This window comes from Lissotriton helveticus, chromosome 12, assembly GCF_964261635.1.
Source record: "Lissotriton helveticus chromosome 12, aLisHel1.1, whole genome shotgun sequence".
Taxonomy (NCBI): domain Eukaryota; kingdom Metazoa; phylum Chordata; class Amphibia; order Caudata; family Salamandridae; genus Lissotriton; species Lissotriton helveticus.
The window spans coordinates 41,025,197-41,042,478 of record NC_136073.1 but is presented as its reverse complement, the minus strand read 5'-3'; positions in this window follow the sequence as shown (position 1 = coordinate 41,042,478).

Genomic DNA, 17,282 nt, shown 5'->3' with positions numbered 1-17,282 from the left:
CGACCCTGGTCGGTAGAATCTTGAGGCGAAGTTGCGGCATTTTTTTTGTGTGTCGTCTGCGAAAAGGTCGATGCTTGGACGACCCAATTCTCGGAATTTTTTTTTGACGACTTTGTCGTTTAGAACCCAGTCCTGCTGGTCCTCGAAGTGATGACTGAGAGTGTCTGCTTGTGAATTCTGCTCCCCTGGCAGGTGTATTGCTGTAATTGTCAGATTCCTTGCAAGGAGCCAATGCCAGAGGGCTTGGGCCTGCAGAGAGAGAGGCTGCGATTGAGTCACTCCCTGTTTGTTCAGATAGTACATGGTGGTCGTATTGTCTGTCTGTACTAGAATGGAGCTGGTTTGAATAGATGGGAGGAAGGCCTTGAGGGCTAGATGCACCGCTCACAGCTCCAGCATGTTAATTTGATACAATCTACCTTTTGCCGACCATCGACCTTGAGTCTGGAGTGGAGGGACCCCATGCGTGCTCCCCAACCCTGGAGGGAAGTATCTGTGATTAATGATTGAGAGGGAGGAGACTGATGGAACGGAACCCCTACCAACACATTCTCCTGTCGCATCCACCAGGGAATCGATGTTCTGGCTGCTTTCGACAGATGTATCGTGTTGTCCCATTGAGCTGTTTGTTGATCCAATTTGTCCTCCAGATCCTGCTGTAAAGGACGCATCCTCAGCCTGACGTTGGGGACAAGAAAAATGCAGGATGCCATCGACCCTAGGAGACAGGCAACCAGACGGACCGAAGGGAAGTTGATGCGCAGGATCTGTTTGCATTTGAGAGTGATAGATGACAGTCTCTCCTCCTCAGGAAACACTTTTCCTACTTTGGAGTCTATTGTTGCACCCAGATAGTGGATTCTATGCGTGGGATGCTGAGTCGATTTCTTGAAGTTGACATGAAGACCCAGCCATTGGCAAAGAGATAGACATTATTAATAGTGTGCCCTCACGGTCTAGGGAGAAGGGCCCTTCAGAAGCCAGTCGTCGAGGTAAGGGTAAACAAAGATTCCCTGGTGCCATAGAGCAGCTGCTACCACTGCCATTAGTGCCATGTATTTTGTAAACACTTGGGAGCCGACTTCGACCCGAAGGGCAGGACTTTGAACTGATAATAGGTCGATCCCACCAGATAACGCAGGAACTTTCTGTGATGTGGAATGACTGGGATGTGAAAGTATGCATCCTGCAGATCTAACAAACACATCCAGTCCCCTGGTTGGAGATGGGGATATATTTGATGGAGAGCCAACATGTGAAATTTCTCCTTCCAGATGGATTTTTTGAGGTCGCGAAGATCCAGGATAGGTCTGAATTCGGATTTCCGACCTTTCTTCCTCACTTGGAAGTACCTTGAGTATACCCCTCGACCTCACTGCAATATAGGAACTTCCTCGATGGCTGATTTTCGCAGGAGGGTGGATACTTCCTGCTGCAGTACCTGCAGCTGGTGGCTCGCGGTTTTTACTGGAGGGATCGTAGGAGGATGATGTCGGAAACGTAGAGTACCCATTCTGCAGCGTACTTAACACCCTTTGGTCTTTTGTGATGCTGCGCCACTCTTCCAAGTGGGTGGCTATACTTCCCCCACTGGAGTGGGAAACTGTGATGGGGGAAGTGAGCATTGATTACTTTGATGGAGTTTTTGCTGAAGCAGCAGATTGACGAGGAGCTCCTCTCCCTCTGGGAGCGTGACGTCCCTGATAGTAGGATTTTGATTGGCTCTGCTGGTGTTGGTGCCTCTGCCACTGAGGGGCTTGAACCCTCTGATAGAAGGGCCGCCGATCGTATTTCCTGTATCGCCGTCTGAACTCCTTTTTTCTCTCAAGCCCTACTGCCTTCAAGGTGTCAGCTCCGCCTTCATCCTTGACATTTCCTCATCTGTGTGAGTGCCAAACAAGAAGGATCCTGAAAAAAGGGAGGTTTAGGATCCGTGATTGAGCTTCGGGTTTTAGTGCAGTTAGTCGAAGCCAGGAAGAACATCTGGCACAGATCCTGTGAGCATAGGAATGTGCAGACAAAGTCGCTCCATCAGCTGCGGCTCTGATAACTTGATTTGCCACAAAACTTCCTTACTGCAACACCTCTTAAAAGTCCCTGCGATCTTCTTTAGGAAGTTTTTCCTTAAACATTTGCAGCGAGTCCCACAAGGACCTATCATAGCGCCCTAAGAGCGCTGAGGAGCTGGAGACCTTCAACATGGAGGCTGAAGTGCTGCAGACTTTTCTTCCCCATGAATACTGTGCTCTGCTTTCCTTATCGGGAGGAACTGTTGATGAGGAGGCCATTGCGTGTGTTTTTTTCACAGCCATGCCTGGGAGAAAATCTTGGTTTGTAGATCACAAACTCGGTGGGGTTCGGTGTAGGAAAGAGAGTGTGGGATTTCCTTCTTTCGGAACTAGGGTCCTAACACACCCAGCAAGCTAGGTGGCATGCTTCATCATATGGACCTGCTCCTCGTTGTGTCGGCGCTACAATACCCAACGAGAACCCACAAAGGGGCTCTGTATCTGAGATCTTTTGTTCCTTGCCGTATGATGCAGTGTGGGTGTGTGGACTGAAATGTGTAGATATTGTGTAAGGGTGATTTAAAAGAAGTGGGATTGTCCGAATATGTATTTTATTCTGGCTGGCTATCCACCTCATTGAAATATATTGAGTGGCAGCCTATCTAACTCTAAGGTATAGTTTAGGCTATGCTAAACTCTACAGATCAACATGTTTCATGCCTGTTGGTCAGATTGATCCGTGGCAATTCTTCAGGACCTACTTAGTGAATCTATCTACACAGCGCGGTAGGGTCTAAGTACTGCCTACTGCGTGTTCATACTACGAGTCAGGTAATCTGTGGTATCTTCCAATAACCTAAAAAAAGAGGGGGGGATAAAGGATGGAATTACAATTGTATCACATGTGTTTAGGTCATTAAGTATACATTGCTCTCTCTCCTAACCCATTCTGTATAATGCATTAATTTGTGCTCAAATCTGGACAAGTGAAGACAATGAAAGTAAAGAAAATAAAGGTGGAGCCTAATTTAGGACACCCGGAAATGTGACAAATTTAAAAACAGATTTAAAAAAAAAAACACAGAAGATCGTACTCCCCAAAAGGTGCCACCCAGGGGAATTTCATTTGTACATGTTAACGTTGTATCATATGTCAGTTTAAATTGTTCCCAACAACCACAAATTCATTATGACTGTCACCTTTGAGGGTGCAAGAAGGAAGGAGCCAATACTTGGGCGACAGTTCTACTGTTTATTTAACGTTTAAACATAGGGTTGCAGGTGTACAAAATCAGGCAAAGTCCAGGATCCTAGGGCTTCAGGTGTAGTATCCCCTGGGTGGATGTAGCCGGACTCCAGCGTATGTAGAAAAAAAAGAGAACAACGGGCTTTAGTAGACTGTCCTATTGTCTAAGACTAAAGTCAGGGTAGGGAGTGAGGGAACAGGTAACCACCACCGCTCAAGCAAGGACATCAAAATAGAGCGACCCGTGAGTGTGTGCACATGAAGTCTTTAGTGCCCAAACAGCGCCTCGCTGCCTACCCGGTCCCTCCCCTCTTAAACTGAAACAGTGCACGCAAACGCCCACGCACCTGGAGAAGCCACGCGTCCTCCTTCGCGTGGCTGGGCAGAACACGGAACCGTTGGCCTCCTGGCTTCCTTGCTTCCGCTACGCCTTCCGTCGGGCTCCCGTCTCCGGTGTCACTCAGCAGGGGCACCTCCGCGTCTTCTTCGGGTCCGGGCAAACACGGTCCTTCTGTGTCCTGGTCAGCTTGTTTCTCCTCGTCGGCTTGTTTCTCCTGGCGTTGCACGTCGGATTCCCACGACGTGATTCTCCGCGGCTCACAAGCGCTGGCGTCTTCCGGATCCACCTCCTTAAGTCGCGAGGCCGGCCCTGATAGGCCAACAAAGTCAGGTGGTCCGGGGAACTGCAAGGCCAGGCTGTCCTTAAAGGGCCCGTAGCTGCCGGTCTGTGGGGAAGACGAAGAGTCGGTTAGCTCAGCCTGTGCCGAGCAGGGGACCCCCTGACAATGACCCAGAAGGATCATCTTTGTGCAAAACTCACCTCTCTATAGTGAGGGAGTCACTCTAGCCAGTGTCCGGCAGAGTATGAGGACACCTGAAACATGGTGTCCTAGAAGGCACAAACAATAAGGTTAGGAGCCAATGGTTCACTTAGGCATTGGTTAAGAAACCAACGGACAGAGTCTTGTGTCTCGACGTCGATCGTCTAGGTGATAACGCCAACGGAGTCTTGTGCCTTGACTTCGAACACTTGTGTGATGATGTTGACGGAGTCTTGCGCCTCGACGTCGAATGCCTGAGAGATGACCCTGATGGAGTCTTATGCCTTGACGTTGAATGCAGATCCGAAGAGACCTACTCCTTGATGTTGAGGGTTGCTGGGTTGAAGCCAACGGAGGATCCGTTACCTGATGATTCGAAGTTGAAACTGCTGTCTTCGATCTCGGTGTTGTTTGGTGCACCACCACCGTCGACTGTGCAGGTCTCAATGACAAGATCCGTTTCATTGCCGCGGGTGGTATATTCAATGCTGATCCCAACGCCAATGGGGATAAGATCAAGATCTTACTTCTCAACGTCGATCTGGCTTCCTCTCAGAAAGTCCATAGAGACATATCCTTTCTCTCTCCTTGAGAGTATGCCAAGACAGCTTTTTTGCAATGCTGGCAAGTCTCTGAGAAATGAGAGTCGGAAAGGCAGAGAATACACACAGAATGCGTGTCAGATTTGGCCCTCTTATTGCCCAGAAGGGGCAAGGATCAAAAACAGAAGGCATTGTGACAGAAAAATACCCATTTTCAAATGTCAAAAAAATGGTAGTACCTCACTCTAAGACCTAAAAGATGTTGAGTGAAAAGTAAAAAAAACACAATTAAATGCTAGAATATTTGACTATAAAGTAAAAAATTAAGAGCTGTGAATTCCAGGGTCCTGACTGAAGGAGCTGGAAAGAACAACTGACCTAACTGTCACCCCTGAGAAATGATGGGAAGCTGGGGGTCAAGGCTGCCTAAAAGGCACGGTGCCAGTTCTTGTGTTTGCATTTGCTTTAATTTTCTATGCTATTGGTTTTCAATGCAGCCTATAGGCTAACAGTTGCTCTTTTGCAGATTGGTTTTGATTCTACTCATTAAAAAGAGTTCAAGTAATGCTTGCCCTCCTGTTGTCTATATTCTATAGAATGTGGTTGCAAAAAGTAGTTGCTTATTGTTACATTGATTAGCCTTTTAGGTCTCGCGACCTATCGATGCGCGCATTCGCATCGAGCGGAGCGAGAATTCATGTCGGCAAAATCCTGTTCAAACCAAGGGCTTTCAGCCCCGCGGTTTTCTTGCAGTACACGTGAATCACGTGAGCAAACATGCACAAGCATTCACGCCCAGGGCTTCTCCTCCCCTAGCAGCACTCCTCCCACACCAGCAACTCCCCCCTCCCACACCAGCACCTCCCCTCTCTCCCCGCAAAACACAGCCTTGCCGTAGCAGCACTCCTCCCACACCAGCACCTCCCCTCTCTCCCCGCAAACACAGCCTTGCCCTAGCAGCACTCCTCCTCCTACACCAGCACCTCCCCCCTCCCACACCAGCACCTCCCCTCTCTCTCCCCGCAAACACAGCCTTTCTACGTACATGTATTCCACGTCCCAGCGCTCCTTTTCTCCCCCTTCCTTGACCCAGCTTGCTTTCTTAGCCTTCCCTTCCTCCTGTTCGGTGTACCCTCTCCCCCAGCTCCTGTCGCTTCCTCCCCCCACCTCTCCCTCGAGCACGTTTTCAGCTCCTGTCGCTTCCTCCCCCCACCTCAAAGGCAGCGGCGGATTTTGGACAGTGCACATAAATCCCAATCACGTGACTGTCTCTCATGCACGAGCCTTCCCATCTGATCCTCACACAGCTCTGCTCCCCGCCCCCCACCCCCCGCCGTCACCTATTCACGGCCGCAGGCCGTAACTCGTTTGGCAGTGGCTGCGCTGGCCTCCCATCTCCTCCCCTCTAATTGCTTTTTTTTCACCCTTCCTTTGATCTCCGGCCGCTCTTTCACTAATTTAAATGCCTGGCGGGCTTCGGGCGGTTGGATCCGTGTAATCTTGTTTCACTGGCAGGTGAAGTCTTTCTCCTCGGCCCGAGAGGTGCACGCTCATTGTAACTTGTTTTATTTGATTTTGTGATGGGTTATTTTTTACTTTTTTTAAACAAATGAACACAACCTTCAGACTTACAAGACATTAACTTATTTTTTTAGCAAGGCTGTTCTGTGTGACCGTTTTAAATTTTTTTATTTGTGACTGGCACGTTTGTGCATGTTTTATCTCCTGATGATTGGATCTTTTGTTCGCGCCGTTTAATTAGTTGTGAAGAAACATTCCTAACACATCCTAACTTCTCCCTGCCCCCTGCAGTGTTTTTTCGAGGGGTTCCAAAAAGCTCGACACTAGTAGTTGGGGGTAATTTTGTCCGCGAAACATCCTTATTTGTCCCTATTTGCTCTTCATATCGTTGAACCTGGTGACTTCGGCACACCTCTAGGAGTTGTGAGCAAGGTCTCGCGGACTTCACGATGAGGGAATGGAATCCGTTGTTCCTTTTTATCGGGTAATATGATGTATTTGGGAAGGGAAGTCAGAGAGCGGCTGCCATGCTGCAGAATCGTCTTTGGTGTTTGCAGCGTGCCCAGCTGTATTGATTCTCATCTCTCGCTGACCCCACGCTCAGCAGACGCACTATTACATTTTAAATGACACTCGAGACTTTTACTGCGCAGTGTAGCTGCTGGGTGTGAGGCGCCAGCTTCTTTTCCACCGATGTCTTTAGCTGGTCGTAGAGCCATGACCGTATTACATAAACAATTTGTCATATCCGGCCAATGATGCTCTAGCTCTGTCTTGGAATTTTATATTCTTCATTTTTACTGAGGTTTGTAGTAAAAATAAATTTTCACGCAAACCCAGGTTTAAAATTACCATTTTGGCCCGCTTCATTTCATTGTGATTTATTTTTCTTTGATAGGACAAAAGTTATTTATAAAAATGTAAGCTATTGACATTACAAATTAAATAAATTATTTAAGTATTAATTATTTAAAAAAAAATAAAAGCATTGTTATTTGTAATATCAATAGATCTAAGTCACGTAAATACAAAACATGTTCCACTCACTCATGCAAAGCCACTCACACCCACGCAGTGCCACTTTCACCCACACAGCACCACTTTCAGACACACAATGCCACTCACACCCACGCAAGCCCACTCTCACACACGCAACGCCACACTCACCCACGCAATGCCACTCACCCATGCAATGCCACTCACCCACGCAACGCCACTCACCCACGCAACGCCACTCACCCACGCAACGTCACTCACCCACGCAACGCCACTCACCACGCAACAACACTCACACATGCACACGCAAGCCCACTCTCACACACGCAACGCCACACTCACCCACGCAATGCCACTCACCCACGCAATGCTACTCACCCACGCAACGCCACTCACCCATGCAACGCCACTCACCCACGCAACGCCTCTCACCCACACAACGCCACTCACCCACGCAACGCCACTCACCACGCAACAACACTCACACATGCAACACCACTCACCCATGCAACGCCACTCACTCACGCAAAGCCACTCACACCCACGCAGTGCCACTTCCACCCACACAGCACCACTTTCAGACACGCAATGCCACTCACACCCACGCAAGCCCACTATCACCCACGAAACGCCACACTCACCCGCGCAATGACACTCACACACGCAACGCAACTCACACACACAACGCCACTCACACATGCAACCCCACTCACACATGCAACCCCACTCACACATGCAACGCCACTCACACATGCAACGCCACTCACCCACGCAGTGCCACTTTCACCCACACAGCACCTCTTGCAGACACGCAAGGCCAGTCACCCACGCAAGGCCATTCACCCACGCAACGCCACTCACCCACGCAACGTAACTCACCCACGCAACGCCACTCACACAATACAAAATCAACTCACATACGCAACGCCATTCACCCACGCAACGCCACTCACCCACGCAACGCCACTCACACAAAACAAAATAACTTTGACATTTTACATATCCAAAACTCAAACTTATCTATTGCGAGACCTATTGCATTTCCAATGCAATAGGTCTCGTTTTAACGCAAATTTAAGCTATAGGCCTTGTAAATGACAAAGCCTTTTATTTATGTTCTAAAAACCAGAACGCAAAAATAAAGGGCATTATCATTTACAATGCTAATAGTTCAGACTCGCGTAATTGCGAGACCTATTGCATTTCCAATGCTTGTTTTATAGGGGCTCCATTGATGTGTGAAAAAATGATATATGCAGTAAGGATATAGCACCAGTCACTTTATTAGCCTTTGGGCGTTTTTGTGCATTCATGCAGTTAGGATAAACGTTTGTGAATACAAATGGGATATGTGCAATAATTGTAATGACAAATAATTTTTTAAATGCGAAATTTTCATGCATTATAAAATTATGAGATGGATTGAAATTTTAAAACAGAATCAACTTGTTTTATAATTTGTATTGATTTCAGGCAAAATGTACTTTTTTTCTGAATATAAATATCAAAAACAGTCTGTTTTTTACTCCATTATGTTTTATACACCTTTTCCATGCCTATGTTTAAAAACAATCATGTGATGCACTTTAAGAGGTGTGGCCCATAGGAGGGGTTCAGGGAATGCAAGCATTTAAAAATAACAGGCTGACTTATTTTATGGTGTGTGATCAAGAGTACAAGTTACTCGAAACGCGTCGCCAGGAAGGTTTTAAATAAAAGCAACATCTTGCCTGAAGCCGTGGGGTCTGTCTCCTTCTTTCGCCACGCCGTCGGTGTGGAGGTCAGGGGATTCTCATTGAATACATTTACGGAAGCTGGTTGTCTCTGTCGACAGAATCCCCTTCGCAACGAGTGGCCTCGCCTCCACAGCCAGAATCGTGAAGCATTCCGTGTAGGAGTACTGTGGCGTGGCCCCCTGCATCTGACAAAGTAATTACAAGTACAGCACCGGTGTGCGCGATCAGCGGGTCGGCCGACCAGCGGTGAACGAAACGCCGGAGCTCAGCGTTTTTACATACAGCTACAATCAGGTGAGAAGGCAGCGGCTACACTTTCAGGCAAAAGCACACGCAGCGGCCAGGTGCAGATAACAATATTTCTAAATCCTTCCTGAAACACCGTTATTTAAATAAACAATCATGTCAAGAAGTCTCGATGAAGAGAGGGAGGCGGCAGCAGCAAGACTATACGGGAACTTACCCCGTGGCGGATTAAACAAACAAAAGCCGCCGACTACCGCCAGTCCAGCAAACCAGGACGTTAAACAACTATTGATAACTCTGGAAAGAAAATCCAAATCTGAGGTCACGAAATGGTGGGAACATAAGTCCCTTACCAAATATGAAGAAGCAGGGAGGGTACCTAGGGGCCTACAAATATTACTTGCCCCCAGCTTTGTGGACCCGAATCCTGCCATGCTCAGAGAGTGGGGGAGAGCAACCTCAACGCCTCCATGAATCTGATTAAAATTTTAATAAAATATGCGATTCTCGACAGAGAAACCCTGCTTGAAGAAATAAAAAAAATTAATGAAGAACTTGATAAACTGTCAGGAATCTAAGCCCAAGAGTGGCAGTAATCTCTCATATGGCATGTCAGAGAATGAGACGACATGCCAACAAGAACACGTGGACAAAAAGAATTCAAAGATGGAACTCCAGAAAGGCCGCCAGGTCTATGCCGGGGTTTGCGGTCTAGTTTTCCAGCTGATGTCATTCAGCGGAGCTCTGGTGAAGCGCGCGATGATGCAGTTCTGCGCACTTCACCTGACAACGAACCATGTTAGGAGCGCCCTTGAATCCCTCTTAGGAGTTAACGTTTAATGACCAGTATTTGTTGAGTTATTTCATGTTCTTTACCCTTCTGGATGTAGAACGAGTCCGGAGAGTTTTCTTGAACGAGCCTAAGCTTTTACCGCTCGTTATTTCCTGTCACGCTGTAACCGGTGTGTCAGCGCGGGTTAGAGAACCCGTTTCTCGTTTTCTCAGTGAACGCATTAGAGTGCGTATTCAAGTATTCTAGTTCTCTTTCCCCTGCATCCTTTCAGGATTCCTTGCCAACCATCCCTAGTCCCCGTATTCCAGAGTTAAGCGCTGACGGCTGTTAGAATGAGTCGGTGAGGAACCGGAGTTCGATACTGAAGCCGCCTACGGAGCCCAGCTGAGAGAAAAAGACGATAAGTGGCTACAACCCAAATAATACTTAGATTGATGAACTGCTATATACTAAGTCTAATTGATTCTTACTTTGGGACACTCCAGAGCAAATATTTGTGATTGTGTATTTAAAAACGGAGATTGAATCTGAAGGCAGCATCTAATAGAAAATGATAAAGATTCGCTAAAGATAACAGATGACACCAAAAGAAGCACAGCATAAGAGTTCAGTCTGAATATAAGACTAGTTGGAAATTGAATTAAGAAGTAATAAGAAGAAAGAGGAGAGCAGGACAGTAATAAGTAAGTGAAGGGGGTCAGAGGGTTTTTTAGAGTAGAGGCACAGAGTAGGAACACATTAATGAGAGAGGTGCTATTTATATATTTCAGAAATTAAAGAGTAAGAAGTTCTGCAGCACACTCATTAAGAAACTAGAAGAGAAGGCCAAGTTCTTGGTAATACATGGTAGGTGAGAGTTCAGGCGGGAGGGTTAAATAGAGTAGAGTAGATACAGAGTAAGGAATAATTGTGCTTTTACCTTCCAGGGTTTTTGGTGAGAGAAGGTCTGCAGGTCGGACTACACGAAGAGCCAGCCAAGAAAATCTCTTCTCTTGTTGTTTATTATTTTATCCAATTCCCCTTCCCTTTTGGGTAAAGACTTTGGAGACTAGTGATTCTAGCTCTGGGTGGTTGCTCAAGGGGGATTCGGAAAAAGGCATCTCTGTTCCTGTGCAGCACAAGACGTATCCTTTTATTAATAGACTCTGACAGAGTGAAGTGCCCAAGTTGCACCTTGCACCCGAACAGAGATGACTGAAGGAATAAACTTGCAGAATTTAGGGGCAATCCTAGACACAATCCAAAAGGAACTAAGCGCAGTTAGAGAAGAAAATCAAAGCCTAAGATTAGAGGTAGTAAATTCTAGAAAGGAGACGGCAGACTTAGCGCAGCGAATTAGACACTCTTATGGTGCAGGTCAGAGTACACAAACCCCCGAAGCAGAAGGCACTAATAGAATGACGACCCAGGTTATACACTCACTGTCCCCGGTAATTCCTTTGGCAGCCCCAGAGCGATTCGGTGGGGATCCCCAAAAGGCGCAAATATTTTTGACTCAATGTTCGTTGCATTATATGTGTCGCCCTTCAATATTCCCTGATGCGCAATCCAAAGTCGCCTTCGCACTATCCTACCTTAGTGGAGATGCAGCAGCTTGGTCGCAGCCACTCATAACTAGAAATGATCCAATTCTGAGAAATTACGAGGAATTTAAACACGAATTTCTACGAATTTTCGATAGAAGAAGAATTTCCCAAGTGGTGGACAACGAACTACTGGACCTGAAGCAGGGAAATCGAGACCTAGTATCATATCTGGCGCAGTTCAACAAACTAGTGGTAGAGACAGATTGGCCGGAGAGTAAGCGAGCAGCCGTGTTCTATCGTGGATTGAAGGACGAGTTGAAAGACGCCTTGGCGGGAATCCCTAATCGACCCACCGAGATATCAGCATTGGTAGATCTGGTCTTAGAAATAGACTTCCGACAGGGAGAACGGAAAGGAGAAAAAAGAAGGGAGTTCAGGCCAACGATTCCGAGATTTGATCGTGTCAGATCTGATCATAGTCGAACAACCAATGGGGTCTCAGGAGTTGAGCCCATGCAAATTGGAACCATCCGGGGTCCTTTAACAAAAGAAGAAAAAGAAAAGAGAAGAAGCAGTAATCTGTGTTTGTATTGCGGATCTGGAGGCCATTTCGTCAGAAATTGCCCTAAAAAACCCAAGACAAGTTATAAGCCGAAGGAAAACTGACTGCACCACCTGTTGTTGGAGTTGGACAGGTGGGTGCGATTCAAGAAGAAGAAACTCCTGAGCAGCAAATAGTGGCTAACACCCTACAGTCAGCGGCTCCTCACTTGAGTTTATCTATGGAAGTGAAATACAGAAACTCAACCTTAACGGGGGTGTCGGTGATGATTGATTCCGGAGCCACGGGAAATTTTTGCGATTTGAAATTTGCACAAAGGAATGGAATCCAAGCCATTATGAAGAGCAAGAGTGAACCCGTGCGAGCTGTGGATGGCACCAACCTATCTTCAGGCCCAATAGTGAGCCATACCGAAGTTCTGCATTTAATTTCAAACAATGGTCATGAGGAAAGAATTCAATTTAATCTCATTGATGCCCCTCAATTCGAATTGATTCTTGGCTTACCCTGGCTCACTGAGCATAACCCAACAATAAATTGGAGCGACAGGACCATTAGGATGGATTCAGAATATTGTGCCGGAAACTGTTTTGGAAACAAGGAAAAGGATGCAAGAACCAAACCTGGCCCAAGCTTTGTGCCATAATGGAGAATCGCTGTGTGTAATAAATGCTCCCGAAATTCCTGGAGAATATGCAGAGTTCCAAGACGTATTCAACGAGGCAGAAGCGGAGCGATTACCTCCACATAGGAACTATGATTGCAAAATTGAATTAGAGGCGGGAGCCACGTTGCCCTGTAGTCGAGTGTATGCCCTGACTGAAAAAGAACACAGTCATTTAAGAGAGTATTTGGACAAATACCTCGCTAATGGATTTATCAGGCCCTCGCAGTCCCCCGTCTCATCGCCTTTATTTTTCGTGCCAAAGAAGGAAGGCGATCTGAGGGCTTGCATAGACTATAGAGCCATTAATCGGATCACTAAGAAGAACAGGTACCCTTTGCCTCTTATATCAGAGTTATTGGACCAAGTCAAAGGAGCGCAAATTTATACTAAGCTTGATTTAAGAGGGGCCTATCATTTAGTCAGAATGAGAGAAGGCGATGAGTGGAAGACGGCATTCAGAACTCGATTTGGCCTATTTGAATACCAGGTAATGCCCTACGGCCTTTGTAACGCCCCTGCAGCCTTCCAACATTTCATCAATGATGTGCTGAAAGAATACATTGACCAGTGCGCTATAGTGTATATCGATGATATACTTATCTACTCAGTGGATAAGGAGAGACACCCAGATCAAGTGCGAGGAGTTTTACAGAAATTAAGAAAAAATGTGCCTTCAACGTAACACAAGTGGAGTTTTTGGGTTTTATCATCTCTCCAACTGGATTACTGATGGACCAGCGAAAAATCGAAGCCGTAACAAACTGGAAGTCTCCAGAGAGTGTTAAGGAGGTCCAAAGCTTCATTGGTTTTGCAAACTTTTACCGACGGTTCATAAGTGATTTTTCTCACAAGATCCTACCGTTAACGAAACTATTAAAGAAAGGGATCCGATTTGAATGGACAGAGGAAGCTGAGAAAGCCTTCGGTTTGTTGAAACAAGAATTCACATCCGCCCCAGTTCTTCAACATGCAGATCCGACAGAACCATTTTATGTGGAAACAGATGCATCAGATCAGGCAGTAGGAGGAGTACTCTCCCAGCGGAACAAGGTCACCGGACAATTGCACCCTGTAGCTTACAGATCAAGAAAGTTATCCCCGGCAGAGTGCAATTACACCATCACCGAGAAAGAACTATTGGCAATAAAAGACGCCTTCAAAGAATGGAGGCATTACCTCATGGGAGCTCAACACCAAGTAACGGTGTTTACTGATCATCGAAACCTGAAGTTTTTGAAGACGGCCAGAACACTAACTCCAAGACAGTTGAGATGGTCTCTGTATTTTGCTGATTACGATTTCGTGATCACATATCGTCCTGGGGCACAGAACGGGAAGGCGGACGCCTTATCAAGGATTGATACAGAAAATCAAAAAACACCTGTACAGGACCAAGCAATCATTCCAGAAGAAAAGATAATTGGGGTGACGTCCTCCGTGAGCCTGGAGACAGGTATTTCAGAAGTGATGAGTCCGAAGGCAATGCAAGAATGGGCTCAAGAAAAAGAAGGTAGAAGGATAATTAATCAACTTCCTTACTATCAAGACCAAATGTACATCCCTACCAAAGAACTGCAACAACAAGTGATGCAGGAATGCCACGACGCCAAGTTAGCAGGACATAAAGGAGAAGCAAAAACTAAGGAACTAATAAAACGCCACTACTGGTGGCCAGTTATGACTAAGGACATTGAAGATTATGTTAAGACTTGTGAGATTTGCGCACAGGGAAAATCTGAACGGCAGGTCCCGAAAGGGTTGTTGCAGCCTTTGCCCACACCACCTTTCCCCTGGCACACAGTCACCTTAGACCTAATAGTGGATTTACCCCTTAGTCAGGGCAAAGACACCATATTAGTTGTAGTAGATTCTTTCTCCAAGATGGCACACTTCACGGCATTACAAGGACTCCCAACAGCCAAACAACTAGCTACGCACTTCAGTACAGAAATAGTAAAGACACATGGAATTCCAAAAGTGGTAATTTCCGACAGGGGGTCACAGTTTATTTCCCATTTCTGGAAGGCCTTTATGGAGAGTTTAGGGACTGAGGTGAGATACTCTACCAGTTACCACCCAGAGACTGATGGTCAGACGGAGCGGGTGAACCAAGAACTAGAACAATACTTAAGATTGTTTCTTTTAAAACAGGATGGAAACTGGTCAGAGTATTTGTGGGCAGCAGAGTTTGCTTACAATAATGCAGTAAATGTATCCACAGGCTTCTCTCCTTTTTATATGAACTATGGTAGACATCCAAACTCCACACTTAGACAAACTGAGGTCACAGTTCCTGCTGTCGGGGACATAGTTTCACATCTAGAGCAAATTCACTTAACAGCAACGGAAAGCTTGAGAGTAGCAAAGGAAAGGTATAAAAACTACGCAGACAAGAAAAGGAGAGTAGGGCCTGAGTTGGAAGAGAAAGATACAGTTTGGTTAAGTACCAAAAATCTTAGACTAAAGGGTAATCGGAAATTCCAGCCCCGATTTATTGGGCCTTACCCAGTAGAGAAAAAGATTAATCCAGTGTCGTACCGACTTCAGTTGCCTTCCAAATTGAAAATTCATCCTGTTTTTCACATTTCACTGTTGAAGAAGGCTCCAAGAAATCTACGGAGAAATCTACCTCCGAAACCTCTTAGTTTGGAAACAGGAACAGAGTATGAGGTGAAGGAAGTATTGGACTCAAAAAGGGTCAAGGGAGAACTGTTTTACCTAATAGACTGGAAAGGTTATGGTCCAGAAGAACGGTCCTGGGAACAGGAATCAGACGTTCATGCTCCCAGATTGGTCAGGAAGTTTCATCAGCAATTCCCGTTGAAACCAAGACGGAAGGAATCTACCTTGTTGGGGGGTACTGTCAGGAATCTAAGCCCAAGAGTGGCAGTAATCTCTCATATGGCATGTCAGAGAATGAGACGACATGCCAACAAGAACACGTGGACAAAAAGAATTCAAAGATGGAACTCCAGAAAGGCCGCCAGGTCTATGCCGGGGTTTGCGGTCTAGTTTTCCAGCTGATGTCATTCAGCGGAGCTCTGGTGAAGCGCGCGATGATGCAGTTCTGCGCACTTCACCTGACAACGAACCATGTTAGGAGCGCCCTTGAATCCCTCTTAGGAGTTAACGTTTAATGACCAGTATTTGTTGAGTTATTTCATGTTCTTTACCCTTCTGGATGTAGAACGAGTCCGGAGAGTTTTCTTGAACGAGCCTAAGCTTTTACCGCTCGTTATTTCCTGTCACGCTGTAACCGGTGTGTCAGCGCAGGTTAGAGAACCCGTTTCTCGTTTTCTCAGTGAACGCATTAGAGTGCGTATTCAAGTATTCTAGTTCTCTTTCCCCTGCATCCTTTCAGGATTCCTTGCCAACCATCCCTAGTCCCCGTATTCCAGAGTTAAGCGCTGACGGCTGTTAGAATGAGTCGGTGAGGAACCGGAGTTCGATACTGAAGCCGCCTACGGAGCCCAGCTGAGAGAAGAAAGACGATAAGTGGCTACAACCCAAATAATACTTAGATTGATGAACTGCTATATACTAAGTCTAATTGATTCTTACTTTGGGACACTCCAGAGCAAATATTTGTGATTGTGTATTTAAAAACGGAGATTGAATCTGAAGGCAGCATCTAATAGAAAATGATAAAGATTCGCTAAAGATAACAGATGACACCAAAAGAAGCACAGCATAAGAGTTCAGTCTGAATATAAGACTAGTTGGAAATTGAATTAAGAAGTAATAAGAAGAAAGAGGAGAGCAGGACAGTAATAAGTAAGTGAAGGGGGTCAGAGGGTTTTTTAGAGTAGAGGCACAGAGTAGGAACACATTAATGAGAGAGGTGCTATTTATATATTTCAGAAATTAAAGAGTAAGAAGTTCTGCAGCACACTCATTAAGAAACTAGAAGAGAAGGCCAAGTTCTTGGTAATACATGGTAGGTGAGAGTTCAGGCGGGAGGGTTAAATAGAGTAGAGTAGATACAGAGTAAGGAATAATTGTGCTTTTACCTTCCAGGGTTTTTGGTGAGAGAAGGTCTGCAGGTCGGACTACACGAAGAGCCAGCCAAGAAAATCTCTTCTCTTGTTGTTTATTATTTTATCCAATTCCCCTTCCCTTTTGGGTAAAGACTTTGGAGACTAGTGATTCTAGCTCTGGGTGGTTGCTCAAGGGGGATTCGGAAAAAGGCATCTCTGTTCCTGTGCAGCACAAGACGTATCCTTTTATTAATAGACTCTGACATAAACAAATGGATGTGGACATTAAAGCATTTATTGACAAAAGCCGTAAAGAAATTGGAGACAGACTCAAAAAACATGAAGAGAAAATAATGTTGCGCAAAATAAATAAATTTGCTCGAGATCTCAACGACTATGAGACAGGTCGTATCTACACCTTTTCAAGGAAATTCGACCAAGGCAGAAAACAAAAACAGGCAAACAGTCAAGCAAGAGCAGGGCAACATTCAGCCACATGTAATGAGCCAGGACCTTCTGTTCTGCAAGACTTGGACTCCATTTCTCTATCAAGCTCAGGCAGTTCACTGGGATCATCTGCAAGTTTAGCGCAAGACAGTGAAACTCACACAGTTTTAAACTTAAGTGAGGAAATCGATTT